The sequence below is a fragment of the Symphalangus syndactylus genome, chromosome 13 (assembly GCF_028878055.3).
Source record: "Symphalangus syndactylus isolate Jambi chromosome 13, NHGRI_mSymSyn1-v2.1_pri, whole genome shotgun sequence".
Taxonomy (NCBI): Eukaryota; Metazoa; Chordata; class Mammalia; order Primates; family Hylobatidae; genus Symphalangus; species Symphalangus syndactylus.
This window is the reverse complement of record NC_072435.2, coordinates 123,658,833-123,670,838: the sequence shown is the minus strand read 5'-3', so window position 1 is coordinate 123,670,838 and position 12,006 is coordinate 123,658,833. Positions and strand designations below refer to the sequence as shown.

Sequence of the window (12,006 nt, the reverse complement as noted above, 5' to 3'; positions counted from 1 at the left end):
CCCCATAAATATGTAGAAATGCAATGTAGCAAAAACATTTTTAAAAGAATGTAAAAAACATCTATTTCCTAAGCAAGTAAGGTGCTTGGATTATTTTAAAATTATACATTAGTCATATGACCTTGAACAAAAACTTAACTTCTGTTGGATTAATTTTCCCCAGAGGACTTGAATTAAGTGATTTCTGAAAGTCTCATAAGATGGAAAATGCTGGAATTACATCAACTGCATACAATTCAGCTAACTTTTATTAACTGCTTCACATGTATACAATGCTCTGTGCACTGAAAAATAAAAAAATTAACATCACACACACACATGTGAAATCTTACTGCTTCTGTGAATCTGTCTAGCTTGGCCAGGACCAGACGTCAGAGGGTGTGTGGCCACTGCATCACATTGACGTGAACCCTGAGGGTGCCTTTCCTGTCTCACCTGCTCCTTTCACACTCGTGTGTCCAGAGTTGGTTTCTGCCGGTGGGTTCGTGGTCTCGCTGACTTTAAGAACGAAGCTGCGGAACTTTGTGGTGAGTGTTACAGCTCTTAAAGATGGCACAAACCCAAAGAGTGAATGGCAACAAGGTTTATTGTGAAGAACGAAAGGACAAAGTTTCCACTGTGTGGAAGGGGACCCAAGCCGGTTGCCACTGCTGGCTGGGGTGGCCAGCTTTTATTCCCTTATTGTCCCCTCCTGTGTTCCAGTTCTGTCCTATCAGAGTGCCCTTTTTTCAATCCTCCCTGCAATTGGCTACTTTTAGAATCCTGCTGATTGGTGCATTTTACAGAACACTGATTGGTGCATTTTACAGAACACTGATTGGTGCATTTTACAGAACACTGATTGGTGCATTTTACAGAGCACTGATTGGTGCATTTTACAGAGCACTGATTGGTGCATTTTACAGAGCACTGATTGGTGCATTTTACAATCCTCTTGTAAGACAGGAAATTTCCCCAAGTCCCCACTCGACCCAGGAAGTCCAGCTGGCCTCACCTCTCAATCCCTCCTCTAAACAGGACACCCCAACTGCTGTTGGGAACTGGGCAGTGACCACTCTAGCTACTTCCTGCTGGATAGGGATGAAGAAGGGGCCTTTTCTTGATGAAGAAGTTGTAGTGTCCTCCAGAGGGGAAGTTTAGGCCAGCCAAAGGGCCAGTGGGTTGGTCCAGGGGTCCTCAGTAGAAGTTGTGAGTTTAGCTCATTTGGGGTTCCATTTGTAAGACCATCTGTAGCTTGATGGCCTCGATCCTGGAGGAAACAAATTTGACAAGGAGGTTAAAAATACAGGGCCCGAAGGCTAGTAATAGCAAGATGGATGTCATGGGACCTAGAAAGGGGAGAAGCCATGTCGCCCAACTCCAGAGGTTGGTATAAGAGTTTGAAAGGCGTTGTCTGATTTCAGAAGCCTTTTCCTGTAAACACCGGGCAGCATCTCATACTATCCCTGACTGGTTAGTGTAAAAACAACACTCTTCCCCAGGAAGGTGCAGCGTCCTCCTTTCTCAGCAGTGAGGAGGTCTAGGCCTCGGTGGTTTTGTAGAGTCATTGCTGCCAAAGAGTCTATTTGGAATGGTAGAGTAAGGATAGATTTTGTTATTTCTTGCAAACTGTCTGAGAAGTCCTTTGAGAGTGTGTGGCTATTCCGGTTCCTATGTAGCAGTGGCCATTCCTAACCCTGTAAGTAGGGGTGTTAGTGGTATGACCCTGTGCCAATGGACTTGAGTTTTGAGGGGCACTGATAGGGTCTGATTTCCTGGGGCAATGTCAATGTTGGGACTTAGGTAGACTAAGGTGCAGGTGCCTGTCCAGTTGGTGGGGAGGCAGATATAGGTTGAAGTTCCACATAAGAAGAATATGCCTTGGCTGGGTAGGCAGAACTGGTTGTGTATGTTAACAAGGTGTGTGAGTTTGTTGTTTTCATTTTCTCATACTCCTGGAGTAATTGCCAAGGTAGCTGTGGTGAGTGGCTGGAAAGGGGTGTTGGGAGCAAACTGAGTGGCTGCCTGTGTTCTGTTTTCCCATTGGAGAAAAAAACCATTTTGTATCTACTAGGAACCATTCAAGGGAGTGATTGAAAGAGGGGATGAGAAGGCATTCACTAGTGGTGGGGGCGCTGCTGCAGGGAGTCCAGGGGTGAATGGTCATGCAGGGAGTATGTTTGCCATTACAAAACCTGGACTGTTTGTTAAGCAGGGAGGAGGTGATGATTTTTGGGGACCCTGAGAAGCGGACAAGCCGTCTGAATGGAGCTTTTTGGGTGACTCAGAAGTTACTATGATCAGTTGGGGCTTGAAGTTGTAGTATGTAATTATACTGATAGGATAGTAGGTGCCCCAGGGGCAGGCCTGATACCAGGTTGCATCGGATGCATAAAGGGGCTTGGAAAGTTAGGATGGTATTCGTGGTTACAGGGCTGTGTATGGGCTTTTCATTGCTCATGTAATAGGTGAGGGTGGAAATGTAACAGAGTAAAAGCTGGATTGCGTGTCCAGTTACAGTATTTTTGGTCCTATCAGAGATGGGGAAGTCAGCTAGTGATTGCGTATTTAGAAGTTGGAAAGAGTCTTTTCCGTCACTGTTTCTTATGTTAGTTTTCTTAAGTGCCTCTTGAGTGTGTCATTTGCCTTCTCACCTTCCCTGAGGATTGTGGCCTCCAGGCGCAGTGAAGGTGATAACAATAGTTACCATTGTATAAATGCATGAACTTTTTTTTAATCATTTCCCAGTTGAAGAGCATTTGGTTTGTTTCCAGTTTGGGGTGGTTATAAAGAAATATCCACACAACCATTCATGTACAGGTTTTTGCATGAACTTAAGTTTTTATTGCATTCGAATGAATACTAAAAAGTGGAATTGCTTGTTCACGTGGTAAGTGCATGTTTAACATTATAAGACATTTTTGGGCATTTTTCTAAAGTGGCTCTTTCAATTGCTGTTCCCACAGGCATTGTATAAGTGTTCTAGCTGCTCTGTTTCTTCTTCTATTCTTGGTAATGTGAGTTGTTTTTATGTGGTATCTCATTGTAGTTTTAATCAGCATTTCAATAATGGCTAGTTATGTTGAACACATTTTTCTGTGTTTACCATACATCAAAGGAATGAATGACGAATAACATATAAAAACATATATATATATCTGAAATTCATTAGAATAAGTAAAAGCAGGCTTCACACCATATGTTTTCATTTCTATGGCCTTCTGGAAGGGGCATAATTATAGGAGAGGAGATTTGACCCCTGTGTAAGACCTGGGGCTCTGGAGAGTGAATGACTCCCCCAGATGTAGCAGACAAAGAAGTGTGCAGTATTTCTTAGGGTAATGAGATGATTCTGTGTTTCGAGTGTAGCGGTAATTACATAACTATGTGCATCTGTCAAAACTCAGAAATGCACGCTAAAAAGGATAGATTTTATTGCATGTACATTATACCTCAATAAAAAATTTTTTTGAGTGGCTAAGGATAGAAATAGATAAAACATCACAAGCGTATAGTCTTATCAGGTGGTTAACATCCTTACTGACAGGGTGGTATTTGAGTCAGGGTGAGGATGTTGTCAAAGAGAAATTTAGGTATGTTGCCCCATTTAAAATAAATGTCTTATTTTTAAATGGGCTAAGGTATATGTGCTTCTCCCCCAATCAAGAACTTTTACTAGCAACTGTCTTAGTGAGAAAGGAGAAGTACAGACAACTTCCTGCCTTTGAAATGTCGGGTGTAAAGGAGAAAAAAAAAAAACCCTATGATGTGATAATACAATGGAATGGATTTAATATTGAAATAAGCATATAATGGCAGACACAGATGAAATGGGCTCTTTTTTAATAACTCAACTTTCAATACATGTTATTAATGTGTTTTATAATATTTACATCTCTTCCTTCTAATAGTTAGCATTTTAAATCCCACTTTACAGAAGGAAGCTGAGGTACAGAGAGTTTAAATAAATCGCCCAAGACTAAACAGATAACGTCAGAGCTGGAATTAGAACTAAGCTAGTCTGCCTACAAAGCCCGTACTTTGAAGACATAAATCTGTTCCCTTTACATTTTGCCTGAAATTAAATATTCAAGTAGCCATCTTGAATCATACATTAAAATAAGATTGGCGATATGACTAAGATCATATACCTTAGCTACTTTAATGAAGTCAGAGTTGGTTGTTTTCTTCTGCTGGAGTCCACATCATGTATGCATTTCCACCCACCGAAGAAAGCCATAAGCTCTTCAGGGATTTTGTAACCAGTTATTCCGTGGTGAATTTTCTTATCAACATAAACATTTTCTCACCCGAGTAGCTGTTTATTGTGATATTTGGTGTTAAATCATGGACAACTTTTATAAATAAGAGCAAATTTAAAAAATAATAAAAGGTAGTTTATCTGAAATGAACCTCTATAAACCAACATTGCTGTATATTTTCATGTGCAACAATGTAATTTCACTCATCAGTTGATTGATTGTCTACAATGCTTCCCACTGTGCTGGATAAAGATGAAATATGATCACGTGGCATGTAGGAGTTGGTTGTGTTTCCTGGATTGGTGGGTTTCTAGTTTTCATTAAGTTGGAAGAGCATTTGGCCATTATTTCTTCAAATATTTACTTTCCCTCTCTCTTCTCATACTAAGCTGCTTTAAGTTGTTCCACACCTCACTAACGCTCTTTCCATTTTGGGTGGGTAGGGGGAGGGATTCTTTTTCTCCCAATGTTCCATTTGGGTATTTTATATTGTTATGCATTAAAATTCAGTTATATTTTCTTTTGCAATGTCTAATCACCATTAACCCCTTCCAGCATGTGTGTGTGTGTGTATGTGTGTGTGTTTGTGTATGTGTGTGTGTATGTGTGTATATGTCTGTGTGTGTATGTATGTGCGTGTGTGTGTGTGTGTGTGTGTGTGTGTGTGTATTTTATCTCAGCATCTCAGGCACTTGGGGTTTCCATCTTGGAAAGTCCAATTTGTCTTTTAAAATATCTTTCATGTCTCTGTTTAACTTTTGAACATAAAGGCTTATAATATCTGTTTTAATGCTCTTCTTTGCTAATCCTATCTCTGGGTCAGTTGAAGCCTGTGTTGACTGATTATTTTCCTCATGATGAATGGTGAGTTTCTGTCATTTTTTCATGCCTAGTAGTCTTTGTTTGAATGCCAGCTGTTAAACATTTTGCCTTGCTTGAGTGCTATTTTTATATTCTGGCACATTTTGAATATTGTTCTGGGATTCAATTAAGTTTTTTGGAAAAAATTTGATTCTTTTGGGTCTTGCCTTTATGGTTTTTCAGGTGGGACCAGAGCAATACTCAGTGATATGGTTTGGCTGTGTTCCCACTCAAATCTCATCTTGAATTCCCAGGTGTTGTGGGGAGGGACCTGGTGGGAGGCATATGAATCATGGGGGCAGGTCTTTCCCATGCTGTTCTCATGATAGTGAATAAGTCTTACAAGGTCTGACGGTATTATAAGGGGGAGTTTCCCTGCCCAATCTCCCTCTTTGCCTGCTGCCTCCATGTAAGACATGACTTGCTCCTCCTTGCCTTCTGGCATGATTGTGAGGCTTCCACAGCCACATGGAACTGTAAGTCCAATTAAATATCTTTCATTTGTAAATTGCCCAGCCTCAGGTATGTCTTTATCAGCAGTGTGAAAACAGATTAATACAGTAAATTGGTACCAGGAGTGGGGCACTGCTGAAAAGATACCTGAAAATGTGGAAGCGACTTTAGAACTGGGCCTAAGAGGCAGAGGTTGGAACAATTTGGAGGGCACAGAAGAAGACAGAAAAATGTGGGAAAGTGTGAAACTCCCTAGAGAATGGCTTTAACCTAAAGCCTGATAGAGATATGGACAATAAAGTTCAGGCTGAGGTGGTCTCAGATGAAGACAAGAAACTTGCTGGGAAGTGGAACAAAGGTGACTCTGGTTATGTTTTAGCTAAGAGACTGGTGGCATTTTGCCCTCATCCTAGAGATTTATGGAACTTTGAACTTGAGAGAGATGATTTAGGGTTTCTGGGGGAAGAAATTTCTAAGCAACAAAGCATTCAAGAGGTGACTTGGGTGCTGTTAAAGGCATTCAGTTTTATAAGGGAAGCAGAGTATAAAAATTTGGAATATTTGCAGACTGACAATGTGATAGAAAAGAACCCCCCCCCCATTTTCTGAGGAGAAATTCAAGGCGGCTGCAGAAATTTGCATTAATAACGAGGAGCCAAATATTAATCCCCAAGACAATGGCGAAAATGTCTCCAGGGCATGTCAGAGGTCTTCACAGCAGCCCCTCCCATCACAGGCCTAGAGGCCTAGGAGAACATGGTTTTGTGGGCCCAGGTCCTCATGCAGCTTGAAGCATAGGGACTTGGTGTCCTGCATTCCAGCCGCTCCAGCTGTGGCTGACAGGGACCAATGTAGAGCTTGAGATGTGGCTTCAGAGGGTGCAAGCCCCAAGCCTTGGCAGCTTTCACGTGGAGTTGAGCCTGTGAGTGCACAGAAGTCAAGAATTGGGGTTTGGGAACCTCTGCCTAGATTTCAGAGGATGTATGGAAATGCCTGGATGTCCAAGAATAAGTTTGCTGCAGGGGCAGGGCACTCATGGAGAACCTCTGCTAGGACAGTGCGGAAGGGAAATGTGGGGTCAGAGTCCCCACACAGAGTCCCCGCTGGGACATTGCCTAGTGGAGTTGTGAGAAGAGGGCCACCATCCTCCAGACCCCAGAATGGTAGATCCACCAACAACCTGCACTATTTGCCTGGAAAAGCCACAGACACTCAATGCCAGCCCGTGAAAGCAGCCAGGAGGGAAGCTATACCCTGCCAAGCCACAGGGGCAGAACTTCCTGACTATGGGAACCTACCTCTTGCATCAGCATGACCTGGATGTGAGATATGGAGTCAAAGATCATTTTTGAGCCTTAAGATTTGACTGCCCCACTGGATTTTAGACTTGCATGGGACTGTAGCCCCTTTGTTTTGGCCATTTGGAATGGCTATGTTTATGCAATGCCCGTACCCCCATTGTATCTAAAAAGTAACTAATTGGCTTTTGATTTTTACAGGGTCATAGGCAGAAGGGACTTACCTTATCTCAGATGAAACTTTGGACTGTGGACTTTTGCGTTAATGCTGAAATCAGTTAAGACCTTGGGGCACTGTTGGGAAGCCATGATTGGTTTTGAAATGTGAGGGCATGAGATTTGGGAGGGGCTGGGGCAGAATGATGTGATTTGTCTGTGTCCCCACCCAAATCTCATCTTGAATTCTCATGTGTTGTGGGAGGGACCTGGTGGGAGGTAATTGAATCATGGGGGCAGGTCTTTCCCAAGCTGTTCTCATGATAGTGAATAAGTCTAACGAGATCTGACAGTATTATAAGGGGGAGTTTCCCTGCCCAATCTCTCTCTTTGCCTGCTGCCATCCATGTAAGATGTGACTTGCTCCTCCTGCCTTCCGCCATGTTTGTGAGGCTTCTCCAGTCACGTGGAACTGTAAATGCCCAGTAAATTGCCCAGTCTTGGGTATATCTTTATCAGCAGCATGAAAATGGACTAATATACTCAGTCTAGAGCTAATTCTTTCCTACTATTGAAGCAAGACCTTCCTGAGCACTCTACTCAATGCCCCATGGATTATGAAGTTTTCTGGTCTGACTGTTGGGAACAGGTACTATTTTCACCCTCGAGTGAACACCAGGCACTGCTCGCCCTCATCCTTTTGAATGGTTCTTTCTCCAGGTACAGGAAGGTTCTCCACACATGTGCAGACCAGCAATCCACTCAACATTCCAGGAGGCCCTTTCCAGATCTTCAGGGTCCTCTCCTTGCTTCGTACCCTTTCCCATCAGCTCCAGATTCCTCATGCTTCCTCAGCCACCAGCTCTGTCTCTTCAGCTCAGAGACTCTTTCCAGATTCTACCTCAGTTTCCCCTCACATGCTGCAAACTGGGGACACTCTAAGGGCAGCAAGCTGGGGCAACCACAGGGCTCATATGTTTGTTTCCATATCTCAGGGATCATTGTTTATTACCTGATGCCCAGTGTCTTTCCAGCTGTTGTTTCATAATTTTAAATGGTAGATCCCTCTTAGTTCATCTTGGCCAGAAGCAGAACTTCTTCATTATTTTTAAATGGTGCTGAAATGGCAAATACTCACTAAGACTAACAGTTCTTCTTGTGCATCTTTCTTTCTTATCGTACTTTATTACCTTTTGGTAGCTGACTCATATTTGCCAGCATTTATTCAACCTTGTCTTCTAATTATGACATGCTGATTTTAATGAATATATGCATTCAGTATTAACCGCATGTGTTTTTATTTTTATTTTTTTCAATCAGATACTCAAACATTTATTAAATATCTGCTCCAGGACAGCCACTGTGCTAATGATAAACTTTTTTAGTGGATAAAACGTTGTATAATACAGCACTCTTTCCTTCCTGGATCGTGCAATGTATTTGTGAAATAAGTATAAAATGAGAGTAGGAAGTAGAGAAGATAAAGGAACATTTTTAAAAACACCCTCATTTATTAAAATCAATATTTGAGATAGTGTCTAAACTTACTTGAAATAAAATTCAATCTGTACAAAAATTAAGAATTTTAATTCTCTATCTCAAGATCCTAGAAGCATCTCTAATTTCACAATTCAAGGCCTATAGAAGACAATTTGGATTGAGCACACCAGAATTTATTTTTTCTTTCCTCTTGTCTTCTATTATAGAGGTTGAAAAGCCAAAAATGTAAACAACATAAACAAAAACAAAATGCTTCACAGGTTTTCTTGTAACTGTGAGTCACCATGTGATTCACTTTGAGCCAGTGACCCCCAATAATGGCAAAGTGGAAATACGTAGAACAGATATCTGTCCTCTCTGTCCCCTGCAAAACAACAACAACAACAAAACCCAAAAACTTTTTGAGTAAAGTTTTTTTTTCTTTTTTTTCTTTTTCTTTTTTTAATATAGCACTCTTTTTCTTTCTTGGGATATAGCTGTGATGCCTGGAGAGAGAGGTGCCATTTTGTGGCCATGAGGGCAAAACATCACATGCTGATATTGATTTAGGCTAAAGAGAGCTGAATACTGGCCTCTTGGTGGCAACACTGAGCCACATCAACGGCCAGAAACTGCCTCATCTGATGAGAAGACAGAACTCCTCCACATATTTATGCCGCTGATGTAGAGATTGATGTTATTTTCAACTAAACACAATACCTCATACTATTATGTATTCACTTACAAACTATTTTCTTTGTCTTAACTCTCAGTAAAGCAACTCTTAAAACTCACACCTTTTTTTTCCCTACATACTTTTCACATCTTTAAGGAAAGGATTCTACTTCCTACTGGTAAAAATAGAGGCAGTGGGGTATAATGGGAAAACAATAGGTTTTAGAGTCCGATAAATGCAGGGGACTCCTGGATCAGTGACTTTTAGTTGAAGCAGAGCTTCTTCTCTGGTTTCCTTGGAGCATCTGTCAACCTCGTGTAGGTTACTTCATTTCTCTTTTGATTTCTGTCTCTGAAATCACATTCGTTATGGAAATCAAGAATAATTAAAAAGCCTAATTCACAAAACATGCAATTGTGGTCTTCTAGTCCTCAGAAATCACATAAGAGAATCTTCATACCATGTGATTCTCTTACATGATTCTGCTCAGGTGAGATGAGCATAAGGGTGAAGGAAACACATTTCCAGGCAGACTCTGTGTCTATCGCCCATTGCTGGGGCTCTTTGTTCTTGTTCTTGGAGCATTTACTGGAAATTAGAGGAAGGAAGATTCTTAGGTGGAAGCCAGTAACGCTCTACAGCTGCATGTGAAACTCTGGTATGTGGATACTGGTCTCAGAGATGGTCTATGATTAAGAAGTTAAGAAAACAACCAGGCAAATTTCACTCATCTGAGCCCCAGCAAAATTATGGCTTTGCAAAATAGCATTAAACTGTCATAGCCCAATCGTCCCCATGATTATGTAAAATACTTGAGCTATGTTTGTCCAAACCAGATAAACTTCTTATGTGAAAAATGTATTGATTAATGAAAGATGAGCATTTTTAATTCAGCTGTCTTTACCCATCTTCATCCCAGTAACTTTTATTTCTCTTATTCATACAAAGCTTTTTTAAATTTTAGTTTTTCCAATATAATTATGATTTGGTGTGGTCAGAGACAGTTATTGAAGAGAGATGCTGATCATGTTTTTTTCCAGTTATGATTTTCAAAAGGCATTTCATTAAAATGCGTTTTGCACCAGGGTTCACCCAGTGACTTGAATTTTTGACAACAGAATAATGTGCCACTTGCTCATAGCATAGTTTTTCGGTTTTTTTGTTTGTTTGTTTATTTTGAGACGGAGTCTCGCTTTGTCACCCAGGCTGGAGTATAGTGGCGTGATCTCGGCTCACTACAAGCTCTGCCTCCCGGGTTCACGCCATTCTCCTGCCTCAGCCTCCCGGGTAGAGCTGGGACTACAGGCACCCGCCACCACGCCCGGCTAATTTTTTATATTTTTAGTAGAGACAGGGTTTCACCATGTTGGCCAGGATGGTCTCGATCTCTTGACCTCGTGATCCACCAGCCTTGGCCACCCTAAGAGCTGGGATTACAGGCATGAGCCACCGCGCCCGGCCAGCATAGTTTTTTAAACTCCTTGTACATAGTATCAATTACATGCAATTGTAAAACATCATGGCTTTCCCAGGAATGAGAACTGGAGATCAGGGTGGTATAAATGCAGAAGGAACTTCACCACAGAAAATTCACATAGTTCTTTTTAAGAGCTCTTTAAACCTTCTGATTTATATTGAGAAAAATAATGAAACCCTCGGCATCCCAGCAATGGCTTGGGTAAAAGAAAATGGCTTCTGAAGAACTCTTTTTTGAGGTCTTTTGTTGATACTTCAGTCATTTGGCCTGATGCAATGTACCAAAACAGCCATCTTCACCAGCTTCTCCTCGTGAACATGGCAGGAGGAAGTACTGGGTAGGGGGCACTGTGAGTTATGAAACAAACATCGTTTATAATGAATAAAAGTCCTTGTAGAGGCAGGTGGTTTATCTGTGGCATCTTACAATGTGCACTGCATACACAAATGGACTGAGGGAGCCATAACATAATATTCAATTTCCCTCTAGTTAAAAAATCACTTGCAATAAATTCTTTCTGTAGACTCTCTCTGACTTTATATTCCCAGTATAATATTTTATGCAAAAAGCTCAACAAAGAGGTTGCGCTCTCGAGCACTCTTCTCCGTGGTTCACATTTGAAGTTTTCTCCCAAGTATTATTGCATCCCTGTAACTAGCAGCCCCAGGTGAGCAGAAAGTGACGATGGGAACTGCAAGATGCAGGATGGTGTTGTCTTCTCTGTGTAAAGAGAATCATGGAGAAAACACACACTTGTATTGCTTTTTGGAAATGAGTGGGCTGGGTTTGCAAGGGACTTATCTGTGAACTACAGGGGGAAAGTCACAACAGTGAGTTGTGTTGCTTCCTGCCTTGTAAGTGAAGTCAGATAACTTCTGCAATATTGTAGTTACAGAACAAACTCAGGGAGGTCGCAGGCTGCCAGTTAATGACCACAATGTTTAAGGTTAAGCCAGTTTCTCATGGAGCATGCGTTATTTCATAAGGGATCAAATATATTTTTAAATAGAAGGCATCTTCACAAACACTTACGGTGAGCATTCATAGTGTCAATATTATAAGGCAGTGATTCTGCAGCTATTAAAACAAACCTTTTCATATCCAGGAAACCTCTTTGCCCTTCTCCATAAATGATATACATTAATCTCAATTTTATGATGTATATGTGTGATATATACATCATGTCAAGATTCAACTTAAATGTCATGATAGCTGGTATATAAATATTCACTAGCGTACTCCTTATCTCTATACCATGATGGGAAGTATTCTCCCCACCAAGCACTTGAGTCCACAGGTCCCTTAATAAAACGATTAACTGAAACTTCTTGCTGTTGGCTTCAGCGTTACTTTCTAGCCAACACC

The 12,006-nt window shown here is 41.3% G+C and overlaps 1 long non-coding RNA gene across 3 annotated transcripts in view; it reads right to left on the bottom strand.

Annotated features, from left to right (window-relative positions):
• Positions 1-1,028: 1,028 nt before the first annotated feature.
• Positions 1,029-12,006, bottom strand: part of LOC129460122 (uncharacterized) — a 57,476-nt gene continuing 46,498 nt past the window's right edge. For 2 of the 3 annotated variants that reach the window (XR_010115173.1, XR_010115174.1), the window contains one exon: positions 1,029-1,249. This is a non-coding gene — a long non-coding RNA (uncharacterized lncRNA). Of the gene's footprint in view, positions 1,250-10,243; positions 10,989-12,006 lie in introns of those variants that run through there. The other variant, XR_010115175.1, reaches the window with a different exon arrangement.